The sequence below is a fragment of the Citrus sinensis genome, chromosome 7 (assembly GCF_022201045.2).
Source record: "Citrus sinensis cultivar Valencia sweet orange chromosome 7, DVS_A1.0, whole genome shotgun sequence".
Classification (NCBI taxonomy): Eukaryota; Viridiplantae; Streptophyta; class Magnoliopsida; order Sapindales; family Rutaceae; genus Citrus; species Citrus sinensis.
This window is the reverse complement of record NC_068562.1, coordinates 26,002,987-26,028,822: the sequence shown is the minus strand read 5'-3', so window position 1 is coordinate 26,028,822 and position 25,836 is coordinate 26,002,987. Positions and strand designations below refer to the sequence as shown.

The window sequence follows — 25,836 nt, the reverse complement described above, 5'->3', positions numbered from 1 at the left end:
CATCTTCATGTATATCATGCCCAAAAAGTTTGCATTATGAAATTTGAAAATCCTTGTATCTTACCTTCCTATTTCTGGTAAATCGCTAATTCGATATTATCAAACTTAATTTTTTTATAACTTTTGTTTCCTCTTCTTCTTCATCTTCTCCTTCTCGTTCAACAACTTCAACCATGATTTTTGTGAAATATTATCTAAAGAGGAATATTTAAGAAGTTTTACAAATTAGAAAATGAGTTCTTGTGTAAAATGTGAATGATCAAGAGAGCCTCTAGAATTATTTATAAGAAGAAAAGTAGTGGTTTAGAGGGTATTAAATATGAAAAGGAAAAAAAAAGGTTAAATTCTAAAGAATCCGTTATATAACCTAACATAGAGTAAAAGAATCTGAATTCCGAAGGATCCGTGAAATAATCTAAATAGAGTAAAAGATCTAAATCCTAAGAGTCCGTTTTATAATCTGACATATAGTAAAAGTTTAAATCCCGAAGAATTTGTCATATAATCTAACATATTGTAAAAAATCTGGCATATGATTCTGATATTTGGCATAGTAGTAAATTATATGGTCTGTAATTAAAAATTATAATCTAATCTATAACCTCGCATGTAATATAAATGTTATTATCAAATAAAAAATTGTATTTACATGAATTAGAATCCTCTCTTAGGTAGCATTTGTTTTTTTGTCTGAAATCTAAATAGATCTGAATTTTTCTAAAGTTTGAATGGGTCTGATTACGAAAATCTAAATGACATGTTTGTTTTTCTTTTTTAAATATCTGAATATAAGTGGCATCTTGTTTATTTTTACAATAAAAAAATATCTTAAACTTGGTTATTTGACATTTGTGTCTTGGTAAATTAAAACAAAAAAGGATTAGATTTTATAGTTTAGGAAATAAGTTATTTTATAGAGATATTTTTAGAATATAATATTTACTTGTCATTCAGACATTTTTTCCATTTAGATAAAAGTCACAAAAGTTTACTTTTTTTATTCAGATGTAAATGTCTGAAAATTAGACATAAGTTACAAAAAATAAACAAACATATTTTAAAAAATGTCTGAAATTATAAAATTTCAGACTTCAGACATTTATCAAACAACCTCTTAGTTTAAGCGTTTTCCTTATATTCGTTAACCAATTTATGTAGACCAAAAAACTATAAAAGTTTAGATTTGCGAAAAAATTTAATTATTAACCAACTTGTTTATGACAAGTTTAGTTAATCGAACAATTATGTCAAGTTGACCTGCCAATTCATTCAAGATTGTATAACAAATTGAGAAACTCTAAAAATATATTTATAACTATATGAGAAGAACAACTAGTGAACAGTAGTATCCACCATATAGTTAGCACGTAAACACATGGTAGAATTCTGTGACACTATATGTTAAAATGATCGAAACAATATCACATAACACTATCTTTCACTATAAAATAACCATCATTGTCCACTAAATCACTACGCTAATGATATGTTTAAGGAGATTGTCAATTTCCCTTATACTGAAATCAATATATATCACTTACCCCTACTATTTTTATAATAACCAATAACCCCCAACCAACATAAATTAACCCTTTTATTCATATTTATTATAAATTAAATAAATTATATAAATAAAAAATAAAAATTTAAGTACTAAAAATAATAAATATACATTTTGATGTAAAAAAAATAATAATAAGATATTTTTCTTGTACTTTTCATTATTTTATATATTTATTATAAGAAAATGTTTGTAAAATAACAAAAAGTATAAGAAAAATATCTTATTATTAATTTCTTATTCACATTGAAACATATATTTCTTATTTTTGGTGCATAAATTTTTATTTTAATTTCCATTTATATGATTTATTTAATTTATAACAAATATGAATAAAAATGTATTTAAAAATAAGAGCACTATTGTAAAATTATGTTGTTATAGGGGTTATTGATTGTTATAAAAACAGTAAAGAGGTAAATGATATATATTGATTTCAGTAAGGGAAATTTGTAATTTCTCCACTTTAAAACATCATGTTCCAATTAGTTTAGTCAAACAAGAGGAGGGTTTCGCTTTTTTTCCCCCATTAATAGTACATGCTATATATGGTTTTTAAATAATAATTTTATCAAAAATGGTAATTATATTAAATTTTTTTAGTGGACAAATGTGAAATAAAATCACCTTAGCTTAAAGCCATTGGAGTAATGGTTTGTTTATTTCTTGAATTGGAAAATCAGAATAAGAAATGAGAATCATTGAGAGTATTTACTTATAAAAATATAAGGAAATGAAAATGGATTTTTGGTGGAGCCCACAAATTTGGTAATAATAGTTAGATGTGAAAATGTGGGAATGAGAATAGGAAATAAATTAACATTTTTATCCCTTCAAGAAAAAAAATTCTTTTTTCCCATTTAAATATTAAATAATAATAATAATTTTAGCAATAATTTTAATTATAATAATATTCATAATAAAAATGAAAGTATACATAATAGTAAACTGACGCTAAAAATATAAATAATAACAATGAAAATAAATATTATTAACTATTATAATAATAATAATAATAATAATAGTTAATAAGAATAATGCAAATGGAAATAATAATATTGGCAATAATATAGTACACAAGCATTTTTTTTGAAACAACCCACCCCGAACTCTAAGGTGAGCCTATTTAAGGGCAGTTAATTGAACTAATAAAAATCTAATTAGTAAGGAATTCTACCGAAAATTCAGCAAAATCTCCCTTATAAATACAACATTCCCAAACTTAACAAATAAGCTTTCCTAAAAATAATTCAAAATACAACCAACTTTATTAGTCAACCTTCTCAACTAATATACTAGAATGCACTCAAATATCCAATGCCAAATACATGTACACACACACACACACACACACACACACACACACACATTTTCTTATCTTCAATCACCCAAAAATAACAAAATTATACAATCCAAAATATCTTAACAATAACATCAAATACTCCTAGTACCATTTCGTAAGCAAAATCCAAAATAAGTACATTTGTTGGGTCGACTGGTGTACCTATAACCTCCTGGGGGGTGATATAATAAAAATAGGGGAGTATAAAACTCAATGAGTTTAGTGAGTGGATAATAGTTTTTAAAAATAAATTTACTTTAAAAATAGTCATAACTTTTCAATAAAGCATTTTCATCAAACTAAAAGTACAAACATAATTATATTATACAAACTTTAAATTAAACAACTATCGTTAAAAGGAGACATGATACAATACGTAATGCTCATGATAGTGATATCAGAACTTAACATAAAATACTCAATTATGAAACCATCACTAAACAAACACCTAAGGGAATAATCTCGTCGTACCCAGAGCTCATTCGGGCAGTGCAATGACAAACTAAGATATTATCATGCTTAGAGGTACCACAAGTAGACCAATGAAGTGACATCTCATATATCTTATAGATCTCATTGTATCTCTGCATGCATAAACTAGTCCCCAAAGGACAAAGACACTTAAACACACAACCCAAAACCTCTGCATGCACTCAAACTGGCCCCAGAGGCCTCTATCTCATCTGTATCTTAGTAACTTTATCTATGTTATCATCACACGGCATACATAAAAATTTCATCATCGAAATTTATACATATGATGAGAACAGGTGGGGATATTGAGCTAGTATTCAGTCTTCGCACTCCCAAGTAGCATTTTCCTTTGTGTGGTTCATCCACAACACTTACTAAAAGAATGGTTTTAGAATACAAGACTTGGTATTTTCCTTATAGTATCTCCATTGGTTCTTCTTCATAAGTCAAGTCTTCCTTCAACTGAATTGGTTACTTTAATAACACATGACTCGGATGATACATGTATTTTTGGAGCATTAAGACATGAAACACATCATGGATTCTAGATAACTCAATGGTAAATCCAATCGATAAGTTAACAGACCAATGCATTAGGTGATCTCATACGGCCCAATATAGCATGGGCTTAGCTTCCTGCACTTCCTAAATTGAAGTATTCCTTTCCAAGGAAATATCTATATGAACACTCTATCACTAACTTCGAATTCAAGTTCCTTCATGTGCTTGTCTGCGTAGCTCTTCTATCTATCTTAGGCCACTTTTAATTTATCCTGAGTAAGTTGTGTCTACTCGTTAGTATCCTCAACTAATTTGGGACCAAATAATCTCTGCTCACCAATCTCATCGCAACATACTGGAGTTCTACACTTTCTATCATATAACGCCTCATATAGTGCCATATCGATGTTAGCTTGATAAATGTTGTTGTAAACAAACTCCATCAAAGGTAAGTAATTGTCTTAATTACCTTTAAACTCTATAACACAAGCTAGCAGCATATCTTCTAAGGTTTGAATAGTACGCTCTGACTGACTATTAGTCTGTGGGTTAAAGGTTGTACTAAAGTTCAACTTGGTGCCTAATGCATTTTATAAACATGTCCAAAACTTAGAAGTGAATTGACAATCTCTATCTGAGATGATAGACAAGTACCCTATGAAGTTGAACTATCTCAGCCATATAAATACTCCCCAACTTGTCCATAAAATAGTTTTGAATGGTAAAAAGTGAGTAGATTTTGTTTGATTGACAACCATCTAAACACTATCATGTTCCTTCTGAGTACGTGGAAGCCCTGCAATAAAATCTATATTGATGTACTACTACTTCTAGTTAGGAACAAAAAGCAGCTAAGAACACCCTACAAGCCTCTAAGATTCAGTATTAATCTGTTGACAAACTAATCACCAATAAATAAATTATGATATCTCTCTCTTTATGCCCTGCCACCAGTAATGATTGTTGTGCAAATTTAATTCCACTTGCAAGTACACAAATCTATTGTATAATAGATTTTGTAGCGACGAGTGTCGATCCCACGGGAGGTAGATTTAATTATGCGTAAGGTTAATTTTCTAAGTGTAAATGTGAGTTGGTTGGAAGTGAATTTTTTTATCTTAATATTTAAATAAAATTATGGGAATGGATTAAAGATGAAAACTATGCAAATGAGACGCTTGAGTCTCTGGATTCACTTTCAACATTCACCATGTGATTAATATTTCCTTTTTAGTTCTAATTAATTCATGAGGGGGGTATTTCCACTCCTCATAATTCTCACTCTAATAAATATAGTATCAAGCGCTTAGTGTGCCAGTGATAATGATCTTCTACTAAGTGTAGTGTTAAGAACACGCAGTACTAGACGATAATAATCCTTCTGTAGACAATATGGCAATACCATCCACTAAATATCTTAGATACACACTCTGTCGATACTAAATCAAGACAACCCACGAAATACTAGAGGGAATTTTCTCTTTAATCAATTTGGTGATAAACACTCATTATGCTAGACAGTAATGATCCTTCATTAGGGAGCTAATATACCATGCAAAATCTAGACATGATACATTATCTGTCAACAATGAGTCAAAACAACCACATAAATTAAAGAGGAAAAGAAAATAAACTTACCTGATTAAGCTCATAGATCATGTTGAGGTTTCACCTTCAACCCAAGCTTGAAACTAAACTAGCCACCCATAATTGAACTAAGGGTAAAATAGTATTTTTATTAAAATACATAGAAAATACAAGATGGAGAGAGAATTACAAAAAATAAGGCTAAAAAATGGATTCATGAGTGTCAAATTAAGGGGGAATCCCTCTATTTATAGATACAATAGGTAAATCATAACCATCGGATGAAAACAATTTGGACGCCCAAAATTGCACCACGTGCCAAGTATTGATTAGTTGGAACACATCATCAGGCAACACCACATCAGCATTCCAATCCAATAAGATGATGTCACATCATCGATCAATGCCACATCGGTATTTTGATCCAATAACATTCTGCTACATCAGTAGTTAACATTATATAATCAATCAATACCACATCATTGGTCTAATAAGATGCTGCCACATCATCGGTCAATGCCACATCATCATATCGTATGTGTGAACAGTGTTATACTTGTTAACAATGCCGTATATGTGAACAACACCATATACGTGAACAGTGCTTGATACCATTTTATGCTTCTCCAAGGGTTTTCAACTGTTCCAAGTTCAAAAACGCTATTCATTTTACTGTCTAACTTCTTGTTAGTCGTAAAATGGACAAAACATCCCTGAAATACATAAAATACTTAAATTATAATAAAACACACATAATAAAAGTTTAGAGGATTTAAACACATAAAAGTATAAATATTAGTAAGACTTGGAGCACAAAATGATAATTTTACCCTTTATAAATATGCATTCTCTAGTACTCAACAATGTCCCTCAAAGTATGGTACATCTTCGTACTACTAGGATGCATCGTATAAGCTGAACAATGAACTTCTTCTATGATTTCCTTTTCAGCTCTTTAATATCAAGTACACAGAGTCTACCAACCCTTGACTAAGACTTCATCATCTCTCACTGCAAAATCGGTTAAACTTGTTTACACATCCTCTATCAACTTCATTAATTACAGGTCCTAAGCTTGCATCTGGTGGACTTTGTCAATCAAAGTCAACCTAATTCAAAAATTAGTTATCAAAGCTCTACAATTATCATCATTTAATTCGACTCCCAAAGATCTCATCTTGATCAACAGAGACATATATGCCACTCATAAGTGAGCTATAGAGTTAAAATATTTTTTAGTTAGTGCGTCAACTACCATATTTGCTTTGTTTGGAAGATAATCAATAATGCACATGTAGTCCTTAATTAGTTGTATCTATATCCTCTGTTTTAAATTTAGCTCTTTCGAAGTAAACAAATACTTGAGGCTCTTATGATAAGTAAAAATCTGAAATGTTGCCCCGTATAAGTAATGCCTCTATGTCTTGAGTGCAAACACTATTGCTGCTAGCTCTAGGTCATGTGTTGCATAGTTTTGCTCATGTTTTTCTAAGTTTTTTAGAAGCATAAGCCACCATTTTTCCATGTTGCATTAGCATAAAACATAATCCTTGTCTAGAGGCATCATTGTATGCTACAAACTCTTCGTTACTTGTTGAAAGTGTGAGAACTCGTTCTTAAGTTCTTAAAAAATCTTTTTACAACTATCATCCCATTGGAACTAAGCATTCTTTCTGTTAACCATGTTAAAGAACTAACAGTCTTGAATAATCCCTCTACAAAACTATGGTAATAACCAGCCAACCTAAGGAAACTTCTAACCTATAACATTTGTAGGTCGTTCTCATCTCATAACTACTTCAATCTTTTGAGGATCAATATAAATGTCTTTAGCTAATATCACATGGCCCAAAAATACTACTCTCTCCAACCAAAACTCACACGTGGATGAACTTCACATACAACGATTTTTGCCTTAAATTTGCAAAACGGTCTACAAATGCTCTGTATGCTCCTCCTCACTCCGAGAATACACCAAAATATCATCAATGAATATAATCACAAACTAATCTAGATAAGAGTGAAATACCTTATTAATGAGATCCATAAAAGCTGCTAGAATATTAGTCAACAAAAATGATCATTAAAAACTTATAATGTTCATAACGGCTTCTAAATGTTGTTTTACGAATATCGGCCTTTTTAATTCTAAGCTACTAATATCCCAAGCACAAATCAATCTTAGAAAAAATACTTTTGCCCCTTAAAGTTGATCAAACAAGTCATTAATACATAGAAGTGGATACTTATTGTGCACTGTAACTTTGTTCAATTGTTTGTAGTTAATGTAGAGTTTAAATATGCCATATTTTTTTCTTAGCAAACAAAATTGGAGCTCCCCACAGGGATACACTAGGTTTAATAAACCTTTTATCCACTAATTCTTATAGTTGAACTTTAAGTTCCTTCAATTCTGCTAAAGCCATCATGTACAATGCTATAAATATACAAGATGTTCTACCTACAATAACCTCTAGTGCAACACGTGCTTTCTATTGTGTCAAAGCGAAAACTTGAGCCTGAGTATGAGGTCAACCGGGCTGACTTCCTGGCCTGGAGCAGTCATCTGACTTTTAAAAGTATATGTGGAACCCTTTGTCTGCACACCTCTCTAACCCTAAACTAATCTAGAGAGAGAATAATACTGTTAGGTTGTCCCTTGAGCAGAACTGTCACCTTAAGACAAAGTAAGGTAGAATCTCTTGATATGTCTAGGCTGATCACATAGACAAGAAACTTATCTCCAACATGGCATTAGCTGTAATAGTTCATGTTATAAGAAGTGTAAGAAGTCTGCTCGATACTATTAGAACGGTGATCACGATATCCCCTACTACTTCTATCATAATATCCCTGATTCCTGACATTACTCCCTACTGATTGCTGAACTGAGGTATGACTGACAACTTGTATCAGGTCTCCCCTGAAACTTGTATTATAACTCTTCTGAGTCATATCAGAGCAATTCGTATGAATGCCCCCTCTCTTAGGCGGCCGGCTACTAGAGCCACCATTTGTCTAACTCTGGCTACACTTTTACTTCAATGTTTGAACTATGCGTCCCTCTGCAATACGGTGACCTACTTTCCTGGCTGCCTTAACTACTTCTCCAAACGCAATGTATCGTGATGCAGTTACGGTGGTGCGAATCTCAAATGAATAACCCTCCTCAAACTATTTACATCTTTCTCTCATCATCAATTGCAAATGTAGCAAATCTAGAAAGATTCATGAACTTCCTTTCATACTCCTCAACTATCATAGATTCCTGAACTTGCCGAAAGAGTTCACTCTGTTTAATATCCTGATACATAAATGGGAAATAATGATCATGGAATTCCTTGCAAAAAATAGCCCAAGTTATCATAGCATGCCCAAGATATCGTTTCTCTACTGTATGCTACCAATAGTAAGCTCTATCCTCATGTATAAAAGTGGCAAAGGACAGTTTGTTCTTCATGAACACTTCATCACATCAAAAATTTATTCTACATTAATATACCATGACTCAGCCTTAGGTGGCTCTCCATAACCATTAAAACTCATCGCCAGTAAACTTCTCACATGCTCTATAGTGTTTGCATTATTGGCATGCGCTTGAGTCTAATTCTACACAACTTAGTCGTGATTTGAGCTAGTCTATCATGAGTGCTCAATATTTAGGACATTCTCTGATGCTTGTTGTGCAATCTCATGCATCGAAGATTTAACTACTCTATCATTCACAAGTTTGCTATCCCCTATAGGTATACCATCTGAAGTCAACCTAGTTACTAACCTAGTATGACAACAGCCACAGCCACGTCCACTGTTACGACGAAGCATGATGGTGGCTATAAAACATCAATTCCCACTTTAATAACAATAAAACTTATTCTTACTAAGATAGTAAAGTCTACAGAATCTAAAACCATGCTCTGATACCAATTAAAATGACCCCCCCAAACTTTAAGTGTGAGTCTATCTAAGGGGAACTACCTAATTTAATAAAAGTCTAATTACTTAGGATTTTGTCAAAAATTCGACAAAATCTCCCCTATAAATACAACATTCTCAAAACTGTATATTTAACAAATAAGCATTCAAAAAAATAATTCAAAATACAACCAACTTCATTAGTCAACCTTCTCAATCAATATACCAAATATCATTTAAATATCCATTGCCAATATATATATATATGAATATATTTGTTTATCTTCCATCACCCAAAAATAACAAAATCATGCAATCCAAAATATCTTAACAATAATATAAAAGACTCCTAACACCATCATGTGGCTAAATCCAAAATAACTATATTTGTTAGGTTGACTGGTGTACCTGTAACCTCCTGTGGGGGGCAATATAATAAAAACGAGGTGAGAGGATAATGGTTTTTGAAAATAAACTTACTTTAAAACTAGTCATAGCTTTTAAATATACCATTTTCATCAAATTATAAGTACAAACATAATTATATTATACAAAATTTAGACTAAACAACTGTTATTAAAAGGAGACATGATACAATACATAATAGTCATGAAAATCATGTCAAAACATAACATAAAGTACTCAATTCTGAAACCGTCACTAAACAAGTACCCGAGGGAATAATCTTGTCATACCCGGAGCTCATACAAGCAGTGCAATGACATACTACTTAAATACTGTCATGCCTAGAGCTACCACAGGTACACCAATGAAGTGTTATCTCATATATCTCGTCTTATTTCTACATGCATAAGCTAGTCTCTAAAAGAGGCACCTAAGTACACCTCTGTGTGTACTTAGATCAACCCCAAAGGCCTCTATCTCATATGTATCTCAATAACTATATCTCTGTTATCATCATACGGTATGCATAAGTCCCCCAAAAGATAAAGCGCCCAAACGCACGGGCCAAAGCCCTTATGTGTGTTCAGACGGGCCACAAAGGTCTCTCATCTCGTCTGTATCACTGTAACTAAAGGGGAAGGGTACTATTCAATGAATTTGAAAACAAACTTTTACATACATATGCATAAACTTTGTAATCATACTTGAAACTCTTATTTCCTTTTTTAGTAACATACTTTTAATCTATTTTCTTTTCTTTGAAATACGCTCATGCATTTCTCAAAAGCAATAAAAAACCAATAATCATACACTTTTTAATACTGATATCAATACGTAAATAAGAGCATTTAAACACTTGTTTCTGAAAACATGATTTACTATACTTTAAAATCATGATAAACTATTAAAATAAGTTTTGTATATTCCACTCAGAGTGACAATACTCAAACTCAACTATCATCCACGTTTGTAGGTTGGTTCACGCTCACGGCTGATCAGTTGCAAGTTGGCAGCTTCTGGTGGCTGTTGATGGTGGGAAATTGAAGAGAGTGACCTGAGGAACAAAATACAGCCAGTGGGGTGGCCAGAAACTAACAAAATCATGAGAATCTAGGCAGTGGTTGTTGTGAAAATTTTAATATACTCGCAAGCGTACGAATTTAGAGATAGAATAGTGGTAACGAGGTCGATCCCACATGGATTGTTATAAATTGAAAAGTCTAATTTAAATCTAAAATTAATATTAATTCTAACCTAGTTGACCAAAGTGAGTTTATAAGAAAATTAAACCAATTAAACTAAGGAAACAATTAAAATAAAGGAGAATTCAATAAGATAAGAATTACCAAGGTTTCAGAATCCACCACTATTCAACTAGTAATTATCTAAATATTCATTAATTCCCAATATTAGAGTGACAACTCGAAATCAATCTATGTCATCTCATGGATATAACAATTAAGCCCAAGTAATTAAATCTAATGTAGGTTCTTTTTCTACTTAATAATATGACATCTAAGCATCCCATGTAAACATATTGAATAACAAAGAGTCAAAGTTTTCCTAAACACTCTATGTAAACAATTTAATGAAAGACATAAAATCAAAGATAATCCTGCATAAACTTTATAGATCCAAGCATAGAATTAATCGAATATTAATCCTAACAATCAATAATGCATGACAGAATTGATGAAAAGATTTTAATAACATCTAATTAATCATGTGAAATAAAAATCATAATCATCAAAGAACATATATAGGGAATTAATTAAATAAAAAAGATAATTATTTCATTAAATAGGGTTTCATCCTTAACCTCAGTATAAAAAAATTAGCTAAACATACTTGAATTGTGAGCAACAAAAGAAATAAATCCAACCATTAAAAAGTCGAACTACTGCAGAATTTCTTCTCTGTCTCGCGTTTTCCTCCTCTGGCGGCTCCTCCCTATTCTAAAGCCAAAGTTTGGCTTTTATATTTTTAATCCCTAGCCGAATCCTTGTCAAATAATGATAGCTAGTGAATTGCTCACACAAGCTAAAATCAGCGCACTCTTGCAAAGCCCAATTAAACTTCCTTTAATCCTTCATGTGCTGGCAAAGCTTTTAACTTGTCTTGGCTTCTATCACGTGTACTCCAAAAAGAATTTTCAATCCTTTTCCACTCATGAAAGTCAAGTGCGGGTCCCTTTCTATTGTTTTCCACCCCTTTATCTTCTTTGTCCGCATGTGCATGGGTTAATGAATATGTTGAATTCGGTTTCCTTGGCTTGAATTAACATGCATATAAGTATAATTGCTTCCAAGTTAATTAATGTATAATGCTCACAAATAGAACTTCTTTATGCTCTTTTTATCCATAATCTCTAATTAATTCCCTATTCAATAAAATAATACAATTAATTAAAAATAAGAAATAAAAATAACTAGCAAATATGTAATAAAGGGTAAAATATATATATATAAATTATGCTTATCAAATACCCCCAAACTTAGATTCTGCTAGTCCTCGAGCAAAACTAAAACTAAAAATAAAAAATAAAACAATGAAACAAAAAGTAAATCCTAACTAAACCACTTTCGCAGGTAATCGCGATTGCATTTAGCACATGCAACAAGCCTTTAAACCCCTAGGCGGCTCTAGTGGACGAGTTATAGTCTCGTGAGGGCTTCAGTGATGATACCCACAAACATCATTTAAAAAAAATAATAAATTAAATTAAAAGAAAAAAAAAACTTTAAATAAAACATGAAAAATAGCCTCAAAGATTGCCAAAAATTATATAGCTCAAAGAAAATTTCAAATATTGGCAAAGTTCTAACTTTAATTCAATAATCAATTCCATCTCTCTTTCGATTCTTATAGTGTGTGTGTGAAATCAATTCAATCAAATCCATTCCCAAAATCTTCAATATCAACAGCCTTCGCCTCAAACAAAGAAAAGAGTAGGTCAAACTAATCTTATCATCTTAATCTCCAATTTTTTTTTCACAGGCTTTTATGTGCATTTTCTTTTGATTTTTTTTTTGTTCAGCACATGCACTTGATTTTTTTCTTCTTTTTTTTTCTCAACCATAGTCAGGAGCTTTCACTCTACCCCTTAAGGTAGTCTTCTTCTCATGGTAGATTATCCTCTACATACTTGTGGTGCATAGGCCCAAATTACTCAAGGATAGCTTCACTCTTAAGGGTTATAGGTAGCTATTTCTGACTTTGGCGCCTGTGTATACTAATTTGTATTGTGGAGATAAGAATCAAGACAAACAGTCATTTACTCTATCTAAAATTCTCAAATCAGGCTGCGTCAATCTCAAATTTCAAGTCAAACTTATGAAAGAACTGATATTAGTGCTCATGGTTTAAAGAATTTCAATCAAGAGGAACTAACACAAGAATCAAGTATAAACTAAGACAATATTCAACCCTTTCTAAAAACCATATTCATTGTCAATCAAATTCTTATCATTGGCTTTTCACAAAAAAACAAAAAGAGAAAAAACAACACAAATTTTTTTTTGAATTTTTGAAATTTAAAAAAAAAATTTGGTTTTTTTTTTAACAAACAAAGCACACATTATTCCCACTCCCAAACTTATTCAGAACATTATCCTCAATGTTTCACAAACAAAAGATATGCATGCGAACAAATGAAAGAAATAATAATAATAATAATAACATAAATAATAAAAAGAAAGTTGGAGAGAGCACACCTGGATGGGCTGGGAAAGCTTAAAAAAATGACAACTAAAAAGAAAACGTTAGAAGAAATATAAATAATGAAATAAAAAAAAATCCTACTAACAAATTAATGTAAACAACAAATCAACCAGGATCAATAAGAATTTGGTGAAAACCAAAGCAATTATACAGAAAATGCCAGAAAACATAATTGACTAAGCACTGGAGCATTTTATCTATAAAAGGATGATGGTAATAAAACTCCTCAATATCACACTGCTTTGATCTCTTCTGTTCCAAGCTTTCCTGAGAGTTATCTGAAGTAGTATAAAAATCTAACAATTTAAGCACTTTAGATCTTACCACCTTTTTCATGTCAGAATGTGACCTATGTTGCATTGCTTTAGGAAGTACCTCCAACTTGAATGGTTCAATTTTCTCTTCAGGAGGAAGTGGCTCAATCTTTTCTTTCCACTTAATTAGATCTATGATAAGAGTCGAATCAAGTAAAGCATTAACTTCTTCATTACCACTATCAACATCAATAGAGAAATCAGAGTCAGTTGTGCATGTTATTAATGGATTGTCACAGTGGTTAGAAATAAGTGAGTCATCAATTGATGCTTCTATCATATCTACTTCAACGACTTCATCATCTTCTTGTGCCTGCTTGGGAACATTAAAAAATGTTTAATTCCATGGCCATGTTACCAAAAGATAATTGCATGTTTCCAGTCCTGCAACTAATATGAGCATCAATTGTAGCTAAGAAAGGACGACCTAGAATAACTGGGGTGTGTTTCTTAGGATCATGTACATACTGAGTATCAATAACAAAAAAATCAACAGGATAATAAAATTTGTCAATCTATATCAACACATCCTTTATAATACCACGAGGTATTTTCATTGACCTATCAGCAAGTTGCAGAACAATAGAAGTTGATTTTAATTCCCCTAGTCCAAGTTGCATGTAAACAGAATAAGGCAAGAAATTAACACTAGCACCCAAATTCAATAATGTTTTATCAAAACATTGGTTCCCTATAAGACATGAGATAGTAGGGGAACCAGGATCTTTAAATTTTGGTGGCATTTTACATTGAAGTAAATTGCTAGTTTGTTCAGTTAAAAACGCCTTTTTAGTGACATGTAAATTTCTCTTTTTAGTGCATAAATCTTTCAAAAACTTGGCATATGAAGGAACTTGCTTAATAGCATCGAGTAAAGGGATGTTTATACTTACCTGCTTGAAGATTTCCATAATCTCACCTGTTGAAGTCCTTTTCTTTACCTTTGCTAACCTTTGAGGAAAAGGAGCCTTGGAAATGTAAGCTGGCGGGCCACTCTCTTCTGGATCATTTGGTGATGAGTCTTGTGATGGAACTAGATCTGAAGAAGTAGGCTCAAATGTCTTCCTTGTTTGACCCTCTACTTTGTTGTAAAATAATTTTCCTCTTCTCAAGGTCATAACAGATTTTGCTTCTTCATGTTAATGGCTTGAACTCGATCCAACTTCATGCACTCCTTTGGGATTAGGAATTGGTTGACTTGAAAATTTTCCTCTTTCTCTCTCCGCTACAGTAGTTGCTAATTGACCCAATTGATGTTCAAGCTTTAAAATAGCTTGAGTGTTTGACTGAAAAGCTTGTTGGGTTGACTGAATGAAACTTTGAAGTGTTTCCTCTAAAGAAGACTTTCTTTGTTGGGGTGCAATAAATTGAGACATAGGCTGTTGGGCAGGAGGATATACTTGGTTAGGAGGGACAAATTGTTGATTGGGCATGTTAAATTGTTGCCCTCCTTGGTTTGACAAAGGTTGATTTTGTTTCCAAGAAAAATTAGGGTGATTCCTCCAATTAGGATTATATGTGGGTGAATATGAATTATTGGAGGTTTTCTCATATGATTGTAAGGCATGTACCTACTCAGAATAAGCTTCTTGATAGACTAGTAATGATGGACAATTCTGTGCTGTATGAGACAAGTTAGAACAAAGAGTACAAACCTCATTAGCTACACTAGGATGATGATTTATGGATTGATTCATAACTAAGGCATCTACTTTCCTAGAAAGTGTAGCTAGAGTGGCTTTCACATCAAAGTCATCCTTAACTTCGTATAGACTCTTTCTATAAACTTGAGATAATTTTTCCCTTTGATTTGAAAAATCCCACTGTTGAGAATTTTCAGAAAGTGAATTAAAGAAATCTCATGCAGCCCCTTCATGTAAGTTCAAAAATCTCCCACCATTCATAGACTCTACCATATGACGATTTGACATAGTTAAACCGTTATAAAAGCATTGTATAAGTCTCCATTTCTCAAAACCATGGTGAGGGCACTTAAGGAGTAAATCATTAAATCTTTACCAACACTCATAAAATTGCTCACCCTCTCTTTGATAAAAATCACTTATCTCTCTCATAAGGGCATTTGTTTTAGACATAAGGAAAAACTTAGTGATGAACTTATTACTCAATTCATCCCACGTAGTTATAGACCCAGCAGGAAGCGAATTCAACCAAGCTTTCGCTTTGTCTTTTAATGAGAAAGGGAATATACGAAGCCTAATTGACTCATCATTAAAATTTTGAAAACAAAATGTAGAACATATGTCAAGAAATTCCTTAATGTGCAAATATGGATTCTCTCTCTCTAACCCATAGAAAGATGGTAAAAGTTAAATGACTGAGGGCTTAAGTTCAAAGTGTGTTGCTGTAGTTTGTGGCAACACAATACAAGATGGTTGGTTGGCTACAAGTGGTGAAAAATATTCTCTAAGGGTTTTCTCTGCTTGCACTGGTGGAAGTATTGGCAACAATCTATTTGGGTCATCCATCACTTCTAAAGAACTAGCTTGACTACTATCAATTTTCGACTCTCTTTTAACTAAATGATTTGTTGAATCACGTTTCCAAACACTCATAAACTAACTAGACAAGGAAAAGAAAAATAAAATAAAATAAACCAACAATAATGAGAATAAACGAAATTTAAAAATAAAAGAAATCAAACAACCAAACAATGAATTTAAAGACAAATAAAAGTTTTTTTTGTGTTTTTTTTAATTAAAAAATAAAAGACAACCTAAATTATAACTAGTGGAAGAATCAAATCAACCTAGATTAAACTGACTTTCTAGCACAATCCCCAGCAACGGCGCCAAAAACTTGTTGTGAAAATTTTAATATACTCGCAAGCGCACGAATCTAGAGATAGAATAGTGGTAACAAGGTCGATCCCACATGGATTGTTATAAATTGAAAAGTCTAATTTAAATCTAAAATTAATATTAATTCTAACCTAGTTGACCAAATTGAGTTTCTAAGAAAATTAAACCAATTAAACTAAGGAAATAATTAAAATAAAGGAGAATTCAATAAGATAAGAATTACCAAGGTTTCAGAATCCACCACTATTCAACTAGTAACTATCTAAATATTCATTAAGTTTTTAGTGTGAATAACTGTCATATTGCATTATATTAATATTTCTAATTAACCCCATCTCAGGTTCTGTGGAATCCGTGGTCCGAACGGTATTAAATTAGATTTCAATATTACTATGCTACTTACTTTGAGGACGAGGGTAACATATATGTGGAAGTTGATTAATATCTCTACGCAAATTATAAGAATCCTCGATGGAAATGGGTAGCCGTTCTATGCTTTTACTAAAAGTTGACGGTCAATAAATTTGTTATAAATTAATGTTTTGGACTGCATGTTGATGGAGAATCAGCTATACAAATAGGAAAATGATAAACGAACTCAATAAAGACAAAGGGACGACAGAAACACAAGTTTAGATTGCTATTTTGACTCGTTTCAAGCATTGATTTCTTCTTCTTTTAATATTGCATGGACCCACAAGAAATAAAAAAAAAATGAGTTTGCTTCGTTTTACTCCCCCTTTTACACACACTCCCTAACCACTCATTTTACTCCCCCTCCATTGAGTTTGCTTTATTACCAAACATGAGTTTGCTTCGTTTTACTCCCCCTTTTACACACACTCCCCAACCACTCATTTTACTCCCCCTTTTACACACACTCCCCAACCACTCATTTTACTCCCTCTCCATTGAGTTTGCTTCATTACCAGACTCCCCTCCATTGAGCAGGTTTCGTTCGTTACCAGCCCTTTTTTTTTCTCGCCCAGCCGTAGATCTAGAACGGACCCCTCCATTGAGCAGGCTTCGTTCGTTACCAGCCCTTTTTTTTTCTCGCCCAGCCCCAGATCTAGAACGGACACGATCGCCCAGCCCAGATCTACTACGACGTCGCTGCTTTGGAGACTTGTAGTTGTTGCTTGCTGCATCCGTAAGCATTTCTTTTTATTTTTTTTATTTTTTTATGTTGTGGACGATGAAATTTTGAGATTGACAGTGTTAGCATTGTATTAAAAAAATTGGAAACATGGGTGAGTTGTTGTTGACAGTGTTAGCATTGTATTTTCAAAGATAAATAATTGAAAATATTGTATTAAAAAAATTGGAAACATGGGTGAGTTGTTGTTGGTGGTGTTCGATTTGATTTTGTTTGCGTGTGTGAATGTGTATCGTAGCTCACATGGTACGGCCTCGTGTTCATTTAATTCGTTGCTTCAATGCTTCTTCTTCTTCTTCAGAGACATTGAACGTCAGAGCCTCAGCCTCTGGTTTTCATTTTCTCACTCGTCTTCATAGATACTAACAGGGCATTTATTACTGCTCACTACTCTGTTTTTGAGTCTCGACTATGTGAAAATTCATTTATTTGGTTATTATTGATCGTTGAGTTCCGACTTTGGATCTATGCACTTGGGTTTTCAAAAGGGTAACCAGATTTGCTTTTAAGTTATTTCATTTTTTTTTGTTTTTATTTGGTTATTATTGATCCCGCTCCGTATTGCTTTAGATCAAAATTTGATTTTTTTTTCTTTTTGCCCTTCTTTTGACTTGGTACTATATTGGGAAATATTAATTGTTCAGAAAATGTTTGACCTAGATGCAAATTTGTCTATTTTTTAGCCAAAAAAAGAGTTCTGCTATTTGAGCCAACAAAATCACATGGGTCGTGTCCTTTTTTAGGTTTTGTCAATGGGATTTGCTGGCATTGCTGTCTTTTTAACTTACTTATGGTGATGTTCTTTCCTTTTGTGTATTGAGTTGTTTCAAGTCTAAATTGATTAGAGACTTCCAACAATGTTTTAGCGTTATGATAAATTGGTAATGGTTGAGGAGATGAATTTGTTTGCTGGATATTGGTGGTTTAGTCTGACAACCAAGATGGTGTAGTTGCCAGTGGATTAAGAGGATTTGTTTGCTGGATATTCATTTTCTCGTTTTCTTTTGGTCTGAATTTGTTTGCTGGATATTCATTTTCTCGTTTTCTTTTGGTGCAAGTTGCTGTGATCTGTCTCACTTACAGTTGCAGAAATTAGTTTCTTGGTTGATGTTGGCCTTTGTGCTTTGCTGTGAGGCTCCCATTCTTTTTCAGAAGGTTAAAATGTTACTCTTTTTTTCCCTCATGGTTTTGAAATTCTCTCTTATTGTTGGCAGTTGAAATTCTTAGCATAAAAGTCTAGAATATTGATCTAAATTTTTCCAATGTAGAATTCAAATGCCTACTCAAAGCTGTTATGTTGTTTTCAAAGGACGAAAGCCGGGCATATACAATTCTTGGCCTGAATGTCAGATGCAAGTAAATGGATTCAAAGGGAATTCTTATAAATCTTATACATCTTTGTTGGATGTCAAAATAGCCTACAATGATTACATAAAAAGGCATGAAAATTTGCCAAAGACATCCAATATGTTAGAAAATACAAAATTTATTGTGGAAACACTCGAAAATGGGGTGCAAACTGAAGTGCCTACATGTGACAAAACTATGCAAACTGATAAAGGCAGAAATGATTGTATTATTCTGCCTATATTATCCATTGTATGTTGTATTTTTGGGATAATCGTTGCTATATGTATTTTGCATAAATGAAATTGTATCCCGTGTTATGTATAAATTTAAATAATTTAAATAAAATGATTGTTGTGTATGAATTGTTCTCACGGTTTCAAATTTCCTAAGTTTTTCCTCATTTGCTTGAATTGATGCTTCATGCAAAATATATAGTGTGACTAAACTAAAATTTGACTTAATCAAATTAATTACCCCGGCTTAAAGGAAAGCGGGCGGATGAAACCTATCTAGGCTAGCAAATCTTTTAATCTCTTTAAATTATCTAATAAAGCAGCGAGGCCACAACTATAGCAAAATTAAATAGAACAAAAGATGAAGAAAGATAAGAAACTGTATGAATTGAAAAGATTATTACCTAATTAACCTAACCTTTAAAGAGCTTATATATTGTCATGCAAACATATATACGGTTCAAAATCTATTGATAGACTTCTCACTATTAAAAAAGGAAATAGCGAAATGGATTTTAATAAAAATATCGGAGCTATTCCTTAATAAACGAAAGCCTTGATAATCATTTCATTCATTTTTCATAAAATATGGACTTTCAAATTAGAAAAAGATTCTCTGCAAAAACTGGTCTAAAATGCAATTCTGGTTATAAACGGTGAACCGTTTATTTAAACGGTTAACCGATAACATCTAGAGAGCAACATATTGCCTAAAGCTCTAACCGTTTATGAAAAACGGAAAACACAAAAGATGGGATGGCTACTGGAAATTAACGGTGAACCATTTATTTAAACGGTTAACCGATAACGTCCAGAATTGAAGGTTGTCATCCTCTGGCACTGATTAACAAAACCTGATAAGGCTAAATTGTTTTGCAGGTTACTGAAGCCAAACGGCTAACTGTTTATTACAAACGGTTAACCGATAATATCCAGAGAAGCCACTTCACGCAAGTCCTTAACCGCTTAATGTAAACGGATAACTGATGTTCATTTTGCAGGTTACTGGAGACAAACGACGAACCGTTTGTTACAAACGGTTAACCGATAATATTCAGAGAAGTCACTTCATGCAAATCCTTAATCGTTTAGTGTAAACGGATAACTAATGTTCATCTTGCAGGTCTCTGGAATTTAACAGCGAAAGGTTAATCTGTCCGATAGTTTGTAACGGCTAGATTTTCAACTCCAGATATAAATAAGCTCATTCAAATTCAAAGAAGGTTGATAACAATTTGTGTTGGATTTGCATTGAGTTTTGCTTTAGAATTAAATAATTTTTAATATCTCAATTCACCCCCCCTCCTGGGTTTGCCTAGTTAGTATTTCACATACCTCCACGCTCCCTCTTTTAATCTGGTAAATGCATGCAAGTGACGATCAATTATCAGTAGGTCAAATTTCACCATCACAATCACATGCAACTATAGTATTATTAAGAGGAAAAATTTTTACCTTAAACAAATCTAACGTAATTTCAAAAATTAAAAGTTCAATTTAACACAAAACATTATTCCATCACTACAATTTCAAAGATTTAAAGTCAAATCTAACATAATTTTAAAATTTCAAAATTCAATTTAACACAACATTATTTCATCACTACAATTTAAAGGCAAAATACAAGTCAAGTATCACAATTGTTATCTTCATTACGCTGCTGCTGCTGTAGTAACTGTTGGAAATTCTCACTTTGAGATCCTTGATAAGTCATCGAAGGAGAAGAATAATGCAACTGCGAAGTATACGGTGGGACTGGTTGCTATAATACATAAAAATAAACATCATATTACATTACAGAAATATTAAAATATATGTATTCATTAATGATTTGTAAACAACAACTTACTGTGTGCCAATTTTGCCTTCCTGAACACAAAGAACTCTCGTACTCAAATGAGAGAAATTCACATACTCAAATGAGAGAAATGGAGAGAGACTACAGAACTAAAAAGTAATCTCATTTTCATTTATTTTCGTTACTTTTCTTTATTTCTTTTGATTATTTTATTCTTTAAATTCAAAAAGTAACAGACAAAGGGACAAAAGCTGCTTCATTCACGTGCCCATTTTTTGTTTCCATTAATCCCACATGGCAATTTTTTTCTGTCGTCTCTTTGTCTTCATTTCGTTCAAATAGCAGAACTCATACAAATATATATATGTGTGTGTATGTGCGCGCGTCCACATACACACACGTATATATATATCTAAAGTGTGACTGACCGGCACATCTACCCAACTATCCATCCTGCCGGGTAAATCAAACTCAAACAATTAAAATGGGAAGTCTCTCTCCGCAAATGCTAATGCACACAACGGCAACCTCTCAGCAGATTTAGAGCCAAAGAGCTTCCCTGATGAATCGAAAGCTGTCATCGATTTCATTGCTGGTTATTACAAAAACATCGAGAAGTACCCTGTTCAAAGCAAAGTAGAGCCTGATTATTTATCAGTTCGGTTGCCTGACACAGCCCCGCATTCCCGAGAGTCATTGGATGATATTCTAAAAGATGTCGCCGACTCCATCATACTTGGCCTCACACGCTGGCAAAGCCCTAATTTCTTTGGCTACTTCCAAGCAAACGCAAGCACTGCTGGCTTTCTTGGTGAGATGCTTTGTTCGGGGTTCAACGTGGTTGGCTTCAATTGGCTTGCTTCTCCAGCAGCAACTGAACTCGAATCCATTGTGATGGATTGGATGGGGAAAATGCTCAAGCTTCCATCTTCATTTTTGTTCTCCGGAACAGGTGGTGGTGTCTTGCATGGAAGCACTTGTGAATCCCTTTGTTTGAACTCTGGCTGCTGCATTGGAAACACTTGGAGGCTTTGACAACATTACCAAGTTGGTTGTTTATGCCTCTGATCAAACTCATTTCTCTCTGCAGAAATCTGCCAAATTAGTTGGTATCCCTCCAGCAAATTTTCGGCTTCTCAGCACATCATTTTTAACTGAGTTTTCGCTGTCGCCACATACGGTTCGTGCTGCTATTGAAGACGATGTCAAACCCGGCTTTGTTCCATTTTACCTATGTGCTACTATCGGGACAACCGGCGCAGGAGCGGTGGATCCCATTGAGGAGCTCTGAAAAATTACAATCGAATACAAACTGTGGCTCCATATCGATGCTGCTTACGCTGGTAGCGTGATACAGCATTGCCAATTTCTTTGGAGTGGCCCAATCCATATCTTGCAGAATCTTTTGAAGAACGGGATGAATTGCACCAGGAGGAAGATACAACTAGGCCCAACATAGAACCTGTTGCAGGCCCATCACGAACGAGAAAACCACCCAACTGGCTGAAGGATTAGGTTGTGTGAGAAGCAGGAAGTTGTGGATTCCTTTCTAGAATCTTTTATTCGTTTGATATTTTCTTTTGGCTTGACAATTGCTATTTTTTGTAACCACCTTCTGTTAGAGGTTGCAGGAGGTGAAGCATATAAGCATTGTAAGGTTTAAAAAACTGAATGAATGAAAAATACTTGAGTTCTCTTTCTTCTCTGGAATTTCCTTTCTTCTTAACCTCTGTTCTGCTCTTAACTTTTTTTCATATGTTGGAGCTGGCACTCGCTCGAAGAGTGTTTTGTTGCGTTAATTTGCTTGTGTTATAGGACAAGCGTATCGTAGCGCTTGCATTTGCCCGGAATTCAGGCATTACTTGAATGGAGTTGAGCTTGCTGATTCAGTCAGCTTGAACCCGCATAAATGGTTCCTCACTAACATGGACTGCGGTTGTTTGTGGGTCAAGCATTCTAGTTTCCTAGTGGATTCACAATCCACTAAATCAGATATTATGAGAAACAGATCACCAGCTAGCAGCACTAGTACTAACGTTGCGCCTGTTATCGACTATAAAGATTGGCAAATCGCACTGAGCAGGAGATTCAAAGCATTGAAGCTATGGACTGTGATTCGCAAACACGGCTACTCTGGCCTTATGTATCACATTCGTAGCGATGTGAACATGGCTAAGCGATTTGAGGCAATGGTCGCCAAAGACGAGAGGTTTGAGACAGTAGAGCCAAGAAAGTGTGCATTGGTTTGCTTCAGACTGAAACCAAAGCGAGAATCCGACGGCTCAGAATTGAACCGTAGCTGGTTGATGCTTTGAACGCAAGTGGAAGAGCTTTCTTTGACACAAGCAACGTTGGGTGGTGTTTATGTCATACGCTGCTCCATTGGAACCACGCTCACTCAAGACCGTCATATCGACGATTTACGGAAGCTCATTCAGGAAAAGGCCGATCGGCTGTTGTTACTGCAAGAGCCAGAGAATACAAGAGACTATCTTCTCACACTGGTTAATTCAATTAACCAACGTAACAATATACATATAAACCTTATCAGGTCCCGGAGTTACATATTTTTTTTAAATGCAAATTTGGAGATTTCACACTGCTATCAGATATTTTTACATCTGAAAAATCATTTCACAATATTGTGAAAGCATCTGACAACAGTGTGAAATTCCAAATCTGTATTTTTTAAATTGTGGACATCTGCACTAGAGAAGAATTCTCTCGCTCTCCCTCTTTATATATAGAGAGAGAGAGAGAGAGAAGGGTATGTAAGTGTGCATGCGCGGCTAGTTGGAGTCATCTGCATTCCTCCTTCTTTATATGTTATCATTATAATCCTTGCTTTTCCTAAAGCTTTTTCTATTGTTCTTCTAGCCATTGTTGTTAGAAGGCATAGCAATGGATATAGAATATTGCGCTCTTTGCCTTGCCGACCTTGCCCAGGTTCACCCTAAATAAATAAATTAATAAAATATGTTTGGATTTATATGTGCATACATACATACATACATATACATACACACACATATATATATATAGTCCTTCTCTTATACAAATACCCTCGTTTTTTTATGTAGATACATAATTAAGTCATATAGTTTAATAGAGTCAGTGCAAAGATACTATTAAACCACATGACTCTATAGTGAACCAAAAGTTATTAAATCCTTAGAACATGATTAATGATCAATCAACCTAATAAAACTGCTAGGCTACTTTTAATAAGACCAATAATATATAAATAATATGAACTTATTTTTTGAAAAATAAAATAAAAAGAAAACTTCTTATCAAAAGATCGCCCATCTTAACACTACTCTCATCCAAACATATTTAACTACGAAATACTGATGGAATCCAATGCATTAATACTGGTATGGTCACACCCAATATATGTAGGAATAGCAATGGATCGGATCTAACCCAAGATCCACATGATTCAAATCCAATCGGATCATATTTGGGCCGGACTAAAATGAATTTGGATATCGATGCGTACATCTAAAGTAGATCTGGAGTAAGTCTGGATTTATCTTAGTATTTAGATCCAGATCCATATTCACTTACCATTTAATTTTATTTTATTTTAAAATTTTCTTAACAATTATGTAATTATAAATGATAATAAAATTTATTCATAGCATATTAGTGGCATTTAGCATTTAATTAAAAATCTTAAAACTTAAAGGTATTTAAATGATAATAAGACAAAAATTAATTAAGTGTAAAATAAAATTAGGACAATCAACCTTAATTTTTTTTAAGTTTTTCACTCTACAATTTAGCCTCTTTCTTTCTCTTTAGTCTACTGCTACTTCTCCACTTCATTTGAATACTTAGATCAATCATTTAATTAGTAGGAAAATCTCTAGACTTTAGCTTTTTTTTTCCTATCAGTTTCTCATAATCTTATTTATGTTGTATAATCACTAATAAGTGGTGGCTATCAACTATAAAATAATTATGTTAATCATATATTTAGTTAAATATGGTCATAATAAAAATAATAAAGCACTAAATATAATAAATCATATTTAACTTATATGTTATTATTTAATGACATAGGAATGATGATGGTGTGGTGTGAATCTGAGAATGGTAAAGGAGACATTAGAATATTACAATGATTTTATTCCTACAATTACTTTTGATGGATATTTTATTATCTTTCTTAATTATTTGTTTTAGTGTAAAAGTAGAAGATACAATACTTATTAGATTTTTTAAACAAATGATATAATTTAATTGTTACCAATGCATGTTAGTCTTTAATTTTCTTTCTAAAAAATTATTGCTTTCTTATTATTGAGATTTAGAATTCATGATGGATCTAAAACATATTTAGATTTTAATTTTTCTTTTTGGATATAGAGCAAATATAGATCTTTATTTTTTTGTTTCGGATCTAGATATGAAGCGAAAAAACATGGATCCATGATGGATTTGGAGCAGCTACGAATCTAACTTTTTATTATGGATCTAGATCTTGAGCAAAGTAGATCTAATCCATATCTACCCCATTGCCATCCCTAGCTATATGAGATTATTGAATTTACATAATAACATAGATGAACTAATTTAAGTAGTTTCGCTCTATTTGCGTGGATGATCTAGCCAAAGTAAAATACAAATTAGACGTAAAAGATAACATAAAA

At 32.9% G+C, this 25,836-nt stretch overlaps 1 non-coding gene and 1 pseudogene across 1 annotated transcript; both read left to right on the top strand.

Annotated features, from left to right (window-relative positions):
- The first annotated feature begins 15,793 nt into the window (after positions 1–15,793).
- LOC112499417 (small nucleolar RNA R71) lies at positions 15,794–15,900 on the top strand. Its single transcript, XR_003067024.2, has one exon. It is a non-coding gene; the product is annotated as a small nucleolar RNA R71 (small nucleolar RNA).
- Positions 15,901–17,970: 2,070 nt separating this feature from the next.
- On the top strand, positions 17,971–23,879 carry LOC112495567 (tyrosine decarboxylase 1-like; annotated as a pseudogene).
- The last annotated feature ends 1,957 nt before the right edge of the window (positions 23,880–25,836 follow it).